The following is a 13,705-nucleotide window of genomic DNA, read 5'->3' on the forward strand; positions in this document are numbered from 1 at the left end:
TCAGGACAGGGGACTTCATCTGGTTATAGTCAAGCCAGGAAAAATATCAATTGGCCTTCCTACCCTCCCCCACCCCTCAACCCCTCTTTGACACCTTTGGTTACATTCTTTGCTTTCCACGGTTCAGTCTATATATCATCAATACGTGGCCCTGGGGACTCTTGTGTATTTGGGCAAGGAAGGCAAAAAATTAACATTTAAAATTTTAGAGGATGTGCCTCTGGTCATCAGTTTTTAAAGCAAGAGTGGGGAACCTGCGATCTCAAGGTCACATGTGACCCTGTAGGTCCTCAAGTGTAACCCTTTGTTTGGATTCAAAGGGTCACACTTGAGGATCTAGAGGGCCACATGTGGCCTCAAGGTTGCAGGTTCCTCATGCCTGCTTTAAAACTCCATTGCTGACCACTTAGGACTCTATCCCCAAGAGATCATAAAAATGGGAAACGTTCTTACATGTACAAAAATATTTATAGCAGCTCTCTTTGTGGTGGCCAAAAACTGGAAATATAGGGGATGCCCATCAATTGGGGAATGGCTGAATAAATTGTGCTATATGAATGTAATGGAATACTATTGTGCTATAAGAAATGATGAACAGGAAGACTTCAGAGAGGCCTGGAAAGACTTATATGAACTGATGCTGAGTGAAAGGAGCAGAACCAAGAGAACTTTGTACACAGTAACAATCACAATGTGTGAGGAATGTTTCTGGTAGACTTAGTATTTCACTGCAACGCAAGAACTTAAAAAATTTCCAATGGTCTCTTGAGGCAAAATGCCTTCCACATCCAGAGAAAGAACTATGGAATTTGCTTGCAGAATGAAGCAGACTATTTTCTTTTTGTATTGTGTTTTGTTTTGTTTTATGATTTCTCCCATTCATTTTAATTCTTCTATGCAACATGACTAAGGTGAAAATGTATTTAATAGGAATATATATGTAGAACCTATATAAAATTGCATGCTGTCTCAGGGAGGGAGTGTGGATGGAGGAGGGGAGAGGAGAGGGAGGGGAAAAATCTAAGATATATGGAAATGATTGTAGAACACTGAAAACAAATAAAATGATTTTTTAAAACACACTAAAAAAAAAAAAAACTCTATTGCTGGCTCTTCAAAGCAATGCATCCATTTGGAATAATGTTTCTTTAGCCCAGAAACAAAGACTGACAAGGCTGTTCTGTATTTTAGGGGAAGAGAAAAGGCTTGTTTAAAAGGATCACTTTGGAAAATTTGTATGTTTTAAGTTTACTCAAAATTAAGTTTTAGTTTCTTTAGTTTGTTTGATAAGCCAAAAATTATCTTTTATGATTGAGTAAACAACATATTTACCTTTAAAAAAATAAAGCAAAATTTTCCATCTGTATATTCTAATGTGCCATACATATCTTTATTTAGATTTAGAAACTCAAAAGTCATTTAGTTCAGTCCTCTCATTTGACAGGTGAGGAAACTGAGTCCTAAGAAGGGTAACTTGACCATGGAGGTAGGATATGAACCTATATCCTCTGATGCCAGTCAGTGCTCTTTCCCCTGTATCACAGTAGGCCCTTTGTGGCTAATTCTAGGCCTCTTCAAGTCCTGACACTCAGGAAGTCTATGCAATTTGGGTTCCACTTGACTGCATCTCAACTCATCCTCAGTAAAAAGGACCTCACTGGAGTCAAATCATGACACTTAGAGAATTGCACTTGATAAGGCAGCTGAAAAGGAGGAGAGGAAGTCAAAGGGATCTGAAAGGTTTTTTTTTTGTTTTGTATTTTGTATATGTCCTAGATTATCAGCAATCAGTCAGGATCATCCTTGTCAAGAAGCAGGTATCCCTTTAAGCTTCCACATGGTTGCCTGGAACCAGGAATGACGTTTGAACGTGAGCCATAAAGGGGAGGGCCCCCCCACTATACCACTGTCCTATAAACAATTCTCCTGACTTCCAGGATACATATCTTTTAATCATTTTGCTGAAATTTGTTCTCCCTTAGAGGACTGGGGGAGGAGGTGTGTGCCACAGATAAGTGGTGCAATGGATAGTGCAGTCAGGAAGACCTGAGTTCAGATCCAGCCTTGGATACTTACTAACTGTGTGACCCTGGGCAAGTCATTTAACCCTGTTTACCTCAGTTTCCTCAACTGTAAAATGAGCTGGAGAAGGAAATGACAAACTTCCCCAGTATTCTTGCCAAGAAAACCTGAAATGGGGTCATAAAGAGTCAGACATGAATGAAATGGCTGAAGAACAAGAAGAACTAGGGGTAGGGAGGCTAGTCTTTCCAAAGGAATGGCCCCTCAGGACAAGCAGCTGAGGAAGGAAGAGCAGCTCAGATCTTCCAAGTACACTTTGATCCCAAGTTCACCTCTCCCAACTCTTACCTCCCATCCCTAGGGAGTTTAAGTAATATGAGATAGAGAAGACAATGATTCCAGGGAAAGAAAAATCTAGGAGATGGGGGAGGCAGAGGCATTCCTAGCAAAATATGGCTTCTTCCCCTGCTAAGCCTCTGGAGATATTTTGGGGTCTCTGAAGTATATATTGCCCTTTCTCCCATCACAAAGAACAGCCTAAATCTATGTATTCTTGTGTTCCTGAGATCCTAACTTGGATGGTTCTACTACAGAAATGAGAGACTTGAGCAGATACTATACCAACTGGTGACATACTAAATTATCTGGAACTGCAGGTGCTAGAAAATTCTGGGAGAAACAAAGAAGAAAATAGTTCCTTCTCCAAGAAGAAAATAGTTTCTTCTCCATCTTGTGCTACAGAACTGTGAAGTGTCAAAGAAAATGCTAAGTGATGGAAAGAATTACAAGCAAACTTGTGAAGATACCGCCCCATCTCCCTGTCTCCTATCCAGTCAAGGGAACAACTCCTGCTCATGTCAAACTCATGGAAGTTCTTTCCCTCCTCTCTTCCTGTGACATGGAACACTTAGGAAGTGATTCTGCCTCAGCATCTGGCTGCATGAGCTGCAAACTTCTTCCTAGCCAACAAAGTTTCCTCCCTTATAAAATCCCCCCTCACTCAAATCAAAGTCAACTGCAAGTCATGTCATCATCTTGACGTCATGGTCCTCTTCGAGAATGAAGGACAAACACAAACAAAAGAAAATCCAGTGATCACTGAATCCTTGTCTATTATAACTAATGCTGAAATGAGTAGAGATTAAGGGAAAGGTTTGTGTCTCTAGGACCAAGACACATCCCTGCTTCAGCAATAGGGGAGGGCAGATGTTACTTCACTGGGAAGTTCTAAATGCAATGGAAGCATACTTACCCATAAACAAATGCAGGCTTTCAGCAAAAAGAGACTATAGGGAGAGAATTAGGTGGCCGACAGATGTACCTAGGGGTGGGTTAGTAAATGTAAATTTAGCAACTGACCCTCTAGGGGGGAAAATGTGCTCACTTTTAACATTTAATCTGCAATATTAACACTTTCTCTGTCACTTTCCTAACTCAAGACAACCAATAAAGCAATAAATCAAACGCTGACTTATATGCTCATTTCAGAAGTATAAATGCCCCCAATTTAACAATCAGCTCTCTGACCTGATTAGAGCTGGCTCCAGCCCACCACTGAAAGTATCCCTCAGGCTTAGTAGAAGTAAGTCCCTGAAGCAAAAATGAGTCAGAGTGGGGGTTGGAATGGGTGTGGTGGTTATCAGCTACCTGTTACTACAGGTGAGAACCCTGTCCAGCCTAGGGTCATCAGTGGGAGCAAGTCTGATTGAAGTTTTTGAAAGAGTCTGTTGTGTGACACATGGCAATCACAAAATCTACTCGTTTTTCTTATAAGGGAGAGCTTTTGATATTCTGTTCAGTCATTTCAGTTGTGTCTGACTCTTTGTGACCCTATTTGGAGTTTTCTTGACAAAGGTACTGTCATGGTTTGTCATGTCCTTCTCCAGCTCATTTTGTAGATGAGAAAACCTAGGCAAACAGGGTTAAGTGACTTGCCCAGGGTAACACAGGTAATAAGTTTCTGGGGCCAGAGTTGAACCTTAGGAAGATGCATCTTTCTGATTCCAAGTCCAGCACTCTATCTACTGCACCACCTAGCCGCCTTAGTTTTTGTTATATTCTTGCATAAAAATGAAGAAATGGAAGCGCAGGAGAAATAAAGTGACTTGTCTGAAGTTGCACAAGTAACAAGCAACAGAGCCCAGATTTGAATCGAGGTTCTGAATTCAAATCCAGTTCTCTTCCTATTGTACCACATTGCTTCTCCATTTACCATCTCATTACAACTAAACCCTTTTGGAAAGACCATTTCTGCATTGCTGCACCTAAAAGATTTTTCTAGTTTTGTTTTGTCCCCAAAGAATTTATAGAGCATATCTTGATAGACTGTCCTTTCTTTTGTTGAATATGTTTCTTCTTTTCTCTTGATTTAAGGGAAAGAAATGGTTCTTTAGATAAGGGAGGCAGAGGCAGCCTTAGGAAGTTAGTCAGTCAGTCAGTCAGTCAGTCAGTCAGTCAATAAGCATTTATTACAGGTTTACTAAATACCAGGCGCCAAATACTAAATACCCAATACAAACAAAAAGAAATGCAGCCCTTGCCCTCAACTAGCCTATATTCTAATGGAGAAGGCAACACATAAAAGGCAGCTGAAGAGGGGAAGATATCCAATGAGGAGGCATGATAGGAAAATCCAGAGGCATGCAGTGCAACCTCATAGGAAATGGAGAGGTGACTAGCCTGGATGCCTTTCTTAAAGAGAGGTTCTGGGAAGAGCCCCTCATCTTTTGTACTTGGAGGTATGCTCTGTATTTCCAGGTGGGAGTTCCAGGGCTGATGAGATCTTCAAGGATGAAGATGTTTCTGGGGCCTGATGAGGAAGGCAATCTGGAAAGAAATGAAGTCATGGCCCAGACTTGGTGTTGTCTCCCTTCTGCAGTCTTGATCCTCTTCACCCCTACTTGGGGAACTGCTTCTCAGCCAGGAGTGCTCTAGTGCCAGAACTCACTGATAAAGCCCACTGTTAAATTTTCAGTGTGAGCATTTACACCTCTGAAATGGGAATATAAATCTGGGCTTGATTTACTGTTTTATGGATTGTTTTTAGACTTAAGAAAGTGCTAAATAAGGCCATTTAAATTTAAAAATGTGTGCATATTACATGTAATTGAGAAAAAATAAAATATTTTTTAAAAAGAGAAAACAAAAAAAAAAAATGTGTGCACACACTCTTCATCCTCTTTGTTAAACATTTATTGGCACATCCCTATATTGCTCAATAAACACTGCTTAACCTCAGTATGCTCGGTATGTAGAATACCCAACAAATTAAGTCATCATCAGACTGGAGGCCTAGTGACTCTGGTTAATGATAACAGTAATAGTAACTGGCACTTATATAGCATTTTAAGATCTGCAAAGTGTTTTATATCAATTATCTCATTAGAGTCTCACAACATCTCTGTTTTCAGATCTGTTCCAGTCCCCACACTTTCCCTTTTGCTGTTGCAACTCTCCTGAAAAGTTGCCGGCTATCTGCATAGACTTTCAATTTACTTGGCCAGGATTTGTTCTCTCCCTTTCCTGTGCCACCTGGGTCCCACCAGCCTTTGCCCCACTTTTCCAGGAGACAGGAGAAAGTTAGGGGAAGTTTAATACCACCTTGACACTCACATCCCCTGCCCTACTACGATCTCTGATTTCTTTCTTGGAGGAATATACTTATTTGTCAACAAGCTTTAAAATTTTCCCTCTCTTGAGTAATTCCCAGTTATCCCACCCTTGTGAGTCAAATCAATAGTCAATACATTTAATAAGTACCTACTACATGTCAACCACTATGCTAAACACTGGGAGGGGGTTTGAGGAATACAAATGAAAAAGAAAATTCCCCCCCTCAAGGAGTTTATGATCCAGTGTAGGAAATCAACACACAAAATAAAGCAAAAAGTAGGAGATGGAGAAAAGGTACTTGCCCACGGGGCACCATGCCGAAACCAAGAAAGTTCAAAATGAGTGCAGGTTGGTGGGAAATGAGATGTCTGAGATGTCAGCTTTCTTCCCTTCCTTCAATGGAAGAATTTATGTTTCCACCCCCCAATCAGAGGGGCAGAAGGTATTGATGAAGCATGAGTAACAAGGCTGACTGGATCTTGCAAGAAGATGAGATTTCCCAGTAATGACTTTACTGGGGCATAGTAGAGAAGACAATGACCAAAATGAGTGTAGTCTGGTGAGAAATCCAGAGATGTCTGAGTTATTACTTGTTAGGGATTCTTTTTGGGGGTAGGTGGGGTGCACTTGAGGTTAAGTGACTTGCTCAGGGTCACACAGTATCTGAGGTTGGATTTAAGCTCAGGTCCTTCTGACTCCAGGGTTGGTGCTCTATCCACTGCATCACTTAACTGCCCTCTAGTTTGGGATTTTTCACCATTTTTGTGTCACTGGTCTCCTTTGGCAGTCCTTGGAAGCCAACGGACCCTTTCTCAGAATGTTTGAAATAAATGAAGGAAATGGTAAATTTCAGTTTTAGGTTAGTGAAAATAAGGATTTTTTTCCTATCCAAATTCACAGACTGAAATCTATCCATGGAGTCCTTGGGGGGTCGTGGACCCCATTTAAAGAACCTTATATTAGATCGTTGCATTAGTTGAGGAGTTAAATTAGATGGTCTAGTTCAGGTTACTTTTAACTCAGAGATTCTATGAGACTATGATACAATGGAATTGGGTCATAAACAGAATTCAACCATAATGAGAATGGATCACTTCCAGTTCCTGCATGGTACCTTCTCTTCCTTGGTACTCTGGAGAACACTATTTTTAGAATTGTTTTTCTTTTGACCAGGAACCCCGAGGGTCTTCGCTTCCCAGTTTGATTTTTCTTTTACTAAAGGGGCCATCCCTGGAATAACTATTTAAAGAAGTCTATTCACTGCATGTTACTTTGAATGAGTGTTACCTCACTCAAAGTGAGAACCTGAAAAGACCTTAGCCTAAAAGGGCCAGGGCCTCCCATTGCATCCTGGGTCATCTCCAGTCATCCTGATGAATATCTATCTGACCACTGGACCCAGACAGCCCTGTAGGAGAAATTGAGGCTGGTGACCTCACACAGTTCTCTCTCACTCAAATAAGTCAATTGCAAGTCATGTCGTCATCTTCCTGGTGTCATGGTCCTCTTTGAGAACAAAGGACAAATACAACTCTGGAGAAGAGCTAGGTGGTGCAGTGGATAGAGCACTGGTTCAGTAAGATCCTGAGTTTAAATCCAGCCTCAGACACTTAAGACTCTGGGCAAGTCTCTTACGTTTTGTCTGCCTCACTTTCTTCATCTGGGATAATTATAGCACTCACTTCTCAGATGATCAAATGAGGTGATACTCATAAAATGCCTTGCAAACCTTAATGTACCATATAAACATGAATAATAGTAGATAGTAAACATATGCTTGATAGTTTGTATTAGAGGAAACATGAAAGGGAGAAGATGGTTCACAGAATATATACTGAATCTGTTAAAGACATTTTGAAGAAATAATGAAATTGGAGCTGAAAGAAAACTTAGAAATCACATGGTACAACCCTTTACTTTACAGATGAAGAAATCAAGGCCCAGAGAGGGAAATTCTCTTGCTGAAGCTCACAGAGGTAGTCAATTACAGAACTAAGATTTTAAACCTAGCTCTCTTGCTTCAAAACTAGTGCATTTTCTCATTACCCTCTGCCAATTTGTTCTTCAGGAAACTGAAAACAAAACTTTCTTTGCTTTAAATACACAGTCACTGTCATTTCTATACTGTTAGAAAGGCATCTTTGTACAAATGTTTTTCCATTCTTTTTGAGATGCTTAGAAGACAGACTCTTCAAACATTTCTAAAAAAATCAAGTTAGGGAATAATTCACAGTTGAAAAAGACAGATGCATCTTTAAATACAGATTGATCAAAATGAAAAACAATTCTTACTCCAAGCTTTCAAAACTTAACATTTCTTACTGGTAAAATGCTTTTTATCTGAGTCCTTCAAAGTAGGTGAGAGGCTCTCCCCTGACCTTAGTAATTTTCACAAGTTACCAAAAAGGTCAACTTTAGTATGCTAAGTTGGCTCTCTGATTCCATCGGGAAAATCTTCCCTGCATGAAGTGAGGCCATAACTTCTTCAGTTCTGTCTTGTTTATTCTTATCTATGTCTTTCTATCAAGCCTTCACTAGAGGTGATGATAGTTTTGGTCATAATGAGCAATGAAATAAATAAAAACAGAAAGTGAAACCAACTTTAAAAACACACATAATGCCCAGGCAAAAGCATACATTCTTAATTAAGAGTTGATGCTAGGGTGATTTTTAGAAGTAAGATTTTAAGACATCAAAAGAAGTTATGAGAAATTAACAAATTAGCTTTTCCCTTTGTTATAACCAGTGATAGTTTTTCCAAGTTTGTCTTTGGTATTAATATAAAGAGATATAAGTATTTATTATTTTTAAAACATTAGAAAAGTCATTGTTGCAATGGGCTTATACACTTTTATACACAGTCAGAGAAAATTTATCTTTGCTATCTCTTCGAAAGCTCCCCCAAAAGAAGGGAAGATTCCAGGCTGTTCGTCTATTATTGCTCATCTTCTCCATCCTTTCCTACCACTCCCATTTTCACAATAAGGCATTTCCTTAAAAGCAAATTGTAGTTTTTAAGCTTATCATGATGAGTGAATCCTCCTTCAGAACATCCCTGATCCCACTGCCAGGAACAGAATACTGGGTTGGATATATAGACCACTAGTCTGGCCTCATATAATATTTTTATTTTTCCTTTAGACTCTTCCATCTGTGAAGACATACTAGATATCATAAATATATTCCCAAAGTATTATATACTTTAAGTGATTCAGTTGAGCATTTCAAGAATCTCTGATTTCCAAAGTGTGGAGTTCATACTAATAACACAAATTGGAATTCTTCTATGACCAAGTTGAAGGTCTTTATAAGTGGTCATGACCAAAAATGTTCATCACAAGGTAGTCAGCCTTCTGCTAACAAGTCTCTAGATTAGTCCTTGGATCTGGTGCTTCATGCTTTTCAAAACTGTTAGGTCTAGTCAAAGCTTATGCTCCACTGGCATAATCTTCAAGAACCTAAGGCAGGGTATGGGGAACCTTCAGCCTTGAGGCCCCATGTGGCCCTCTAGGTCCTCAAGTGTGGCCTTCTGACTGAATCCAAACTTCACAGAACAAATTCCTGACCTAAGGGGACCTATGGGTCATTATGAGGTATCAAAATAGAACTTAAGCTGGAACATTCAAATTATGGGATAAATTAGATTTGATGCTGTAGCATTTTTTTTTTCAAAGATTTCTGGTTTAGGTAGACCTAGTTTCAAATCATACTTCTGATAGCTATGTGCCTGTAGACAAGTCATTGAACTTTGAGCCTTGTTTCCTTGTCTGTAAGCAGGGCATAATACCTATATCATTTACCACAAAGGGCTGTTGTAAGCATCAAAAGAGGCAAAGCTATTTTTAAACCTTGAAGTGCTATATAAATATCAGTTATTATTACCATTGCTGCTGTATTACAGAATATCTAGACTCTCGGTACTATTATAAATAATAATTTAGATATCAATCCAATAAACATTTATTAAGCAATTAATACACACACACACACACACATATATATAAAACCCTCTTTGAAACTATTGGATCAGAGGAAAATTTGGAGGAGGTTGGTTTAGGACTCTGATTTCATTGATATGGGGAACTCCTAGTGTGGAAATTCCTTGCAGTCTTTGGGTACTTTCCATAATTTATAGTCTTAGAAAGCTGTCTATAGCACCAAGAGTTGAAGTATATATGGTATGTATCAGAGGTAGGCCTTCAACCCAGGTCTTCCTCACTCCAAAGTTGTTCCTCTATCTACTATATCACAAGAAAAACACAAAGATTAAATAATGAAATTTTATCTAGAACAAAACCAATTGGAACTGAAAAAACAAATTTGAATGGGTAATAGGATTCGTTGGAAGGCTATACTGGAAGAAATTCTTTCCTAAGCTAAAGAGTACTTTCACCAGAGATGGGTTGCTGTTGTGGAAAGAGCCCTGACTGGATGAGGAGTCTGACTTGGATTGCTGCCTTGGCTGTCTCTTACTAGTGATATTGGGCAATTCACTGATCTATCTCTGTTGGCCCCTTTTTCCTGTAAGACGAAGGGGGTGGGGCCAAATAATAACTAAGGTTCTTTCTAGCTCTAGCATTATACGATTCTCAACAACACTTATGCTAGGCATAAACATATCCAGGTCATTTCATCAGGTTTTCTCATAAGGGGGAAAAAATCAGTTAGTACAATAATGTATTCCCAGCCTGTCCCTACAGGATGCTGTGAACAGATGACAACAAATGAGTCCATTAGTCTGTCATCTACTGAATTTAAGTACCACGAGCCTTAAACTTCCTTTGATAGTGAGGTAGATAATCTGTCATTTGAGATTGTTAGAACTACCCATTACTGTCATAATTTATGTAAAATGATGCTGTTGGAAGCATTTCTGAGTTAGAGATCTACTGTTTCTATGTGGAAAATGAAATTAAAGATTCAATTTCATTCAGTTAACTGAGAGGAAAGTCCTGAGTTTTATTAAAACTTTGGTACATCTATAGTTGGGCAGCTGGATGGTGCAGCGGATAATCCAGTCTGGATTATTTTGCCTTTATATCTCCTTAACACAACCTTAATACTTTGCTTCATAAATGTCTTCTTCATTCAACTGAATATGACAAATAGAATTACAATTATTTCCTTGCTAGTCAAACTTCTTTTGGCTTCCACAACATTCTCTACTGGTTCTCCTATGCCTCTGATCACTCTCGTCTCTTCTGATTTTTCTATTCAGGGTTTCTTAATGTGAGGCCTGAGGATTTGTTTAATATTTTCTTTGTAATCCAGGGCCCAAATCCATTTATATAAGGCTCTTTTCCTTGGCAGTGAACGATTCTCAATGCTCTATTCCTTTGAGAAGGAGAGTTGGCCCTCTTAGAAGAGGAGACATCCTTCTTCTGGTTTCAAGAAAGGCATGTTCAGTTTCACAGCTTCTCTTTAGGGAGAAATTACTAGAGGAAATTGTGTGTTCGCCTTTTGTTGCCAAAGAAGACCATGCCATCAGAGAAATGATGACATGACTTGCACTTGACTTTGTTTTGAGTAAGGGAGGGCTGGGCAGGTCACCAGCCTCACTTCTCCTCCAGAGCCATCTGAATCCAGTGACCAGATATTCATTGGGATGATTGGAGATGACCCAGGATGAGACAATTGGGGTTAAGTGACTTGCCCAAGGTCACACAGCTAGTGAGTGTCGTGTCTGAGGTGAGATTTGAACTCAGGTCCTCCTAACTCCTGCACTGGTACTCTATCTACTGTACCACTTAGCTGCCAAGAGAAAATTGGGAAAGGAAGGAAAGGGAATAAACACTCATGTACTACCTGGGGAAGGAGGGAATACTCATTTATGTAGTGCCTACTATCTGTAAAATATTATGCTTAGAACTTAACACTTTTTTTTACAAATATGATCTCATTTGATCTTCACAAAACCTCTGTGAGGTAGGTGCTATTATTTCCATTTTACAGTTGAGGAAGCTGAGGAAAACAGGAATTAAGTGACTGGCCCAGTATCACACGGATAGTAAGTGACTGAGGTAGGATTTAAACTCAGGTCTCTCCTGACTCCAGACCGGGCGCTCTATCCACCGTGCCATTGTTTGCCTCTAAATTAAAGATTCTCAGAAAACATATGGAAGAGCCAGTGCATCAGTAAAGTCCCTAAGCCCAGTTTACCATATTTGAGACTTTAGAGAATTTCCTTTGAGACTGATGGGGCCTCTTTTTCTGGAGGGAGCCAGAAACCTTGTGTCCTTTTGTGAAGCTCTCACCAATTCCAGCCCTCAGGCAGACACCGATCATCAAGCAATGATTCCACAGCAATGAAGAGAGTCTTAGGCAAATAGACTGAGCCCCAGCTTACATTTCAATATAATTTTAAAACATTATTATGGAAAAAATAGGCTTTTTCAGACTGACAGCTGGGTCCATGACACACAAAAGGTTAAGAACCCTGCTCTATGGCTTCCTGACCTCTAAGTGTGGGATCTGTTTGCTCTTATCTGCACACTGAATTACCACCTCTATGCTGAGTATTCTCCAATATAATTCTCCTTCCCATCTCCCCCAAGCTCTTGTCCCAAACTTCCAACTGCCCAGTCCATCTACCTGTCAACACCTGGATTCTCAACATGGCCCAAACTAAACTCATCTCTTCCTGCTTGCCCCAATCCCCCAGTTCAGGTCCTCTTCCTTCTCACTTTTTTATTTTTGATGATTCCCTCTTCCTCTCACTCAGTTTCAAAATCACATTCATTGACTCTCCTTTCCTTACCCATTCATCTGTCAACCACTGTTGACTCAGTGGCCATAATATATATATTGGATCTTTCCTCTCCTTTCTACTTCCACTGCTGTCACCCTACGTCTCCTTCCTTAACTATCTTAACACAGGGTTAACACAACTCTACAAACTCTTACTAAGTACCCACCAAACATTTACTAAGTATCTATAACATTATGTTAAACACTGAAGAAGATACAAAGTTGACCTGAGATATGGCCTCTGCTTGCCTCTAGCAAGGGGATGGTAACTATTTGCAGAAGAGGGTATATCTGAAAAATATTAAAAGAAGAGAGGGATTTTATGTGGGTGATTTAAGAGGGAGTGTATTCCAGGTATGGGAGAAGGCCAGTTCGAAGACAGGGAGGATGAAGATTATAATATGTAGCACAGTTATAGAGTTTTAAGATATATAAAGCACATTGCTTAGGCGATCTAAATGGATCCTCACAACACCTGTGGCAGGTAAGAATTAATTGTTGTCCTGTCCTACTCTTTATGACCCATTTGGGGTCTCCTTGGTAAAGATACTGGAGTGGTTTGCTCTTTCCTTCTCCATTCATCTGAGGGAGGAGGAAACCAAGGCAAACAAGGTTAAGTGAGTTATCCAGGGTCCCATAGGTAGTAAGTGTCCTAGGCTACATTTGAACTCAGGTCTTCCTGACTCGAGACCTGGGGCTCTATACACTAGCTGCCCTCCTAGGGACTATTATTATTCCCATTTAAAGATGGAGAAATTAAGGTAAATAGAAATTATAAGTGGCTCACTCACTCCCCTTTCCTTACCCATTCATCTGTCAACTACTGTAGACTCAATTTGGCCACAGTACATCTTGGATCTTTCCTCTCCTTTCTACTTCCATTGCTATCACCCTACTTGGGACCCGTGGGACTTTTACTTCTTACCTTAACTATCTTAACACAATATTATACAATGCCACAAGCCCACCGTATGCAGAACATCATGAGATGATGAGAAAGATGTGAACTCAGGTCTTCTGCTTTAAGGTGTATGGTTCTACCCACTGTGCCACCTAGCTGCATTTGTGTGTCTGTGTGTGTATTGTATGTGTGTGCGTGTGAGAGAGAGAGACAGACAGACAGAGAAAGGCCCCGCTGGCTGGATTAGAGTGGGAAGGGTAGTAACGTTTAATGAGGCCAATAAGATTGGATGGGACCAGGTTGCGTTCCACTTTAAAAGTTAATGCAGGAGTTTATGTTTTTAAAGTAGAGATCACTGGGGATTTACATGGTCAGATCCCAGCTTAAGGAAAATCAATTCCCGACCTTGCCTCTGCTTTTTCT

Source organism: Notamacropus eugenii, chromosome 5 (assembly GCF_028372415.1).
Source record: "Notamacropus eugenii isolate mMacEug1 chromosome 5, mMacEug1.pri_v2, whole genome shotgun sequence".
NCBI classification, from domain to species: Eukaryota; Metazoa; Chordata; class Mammalia; order Diprotodontia; family Macropodidae; genus Notamacropus; species Notamacropus eugenii.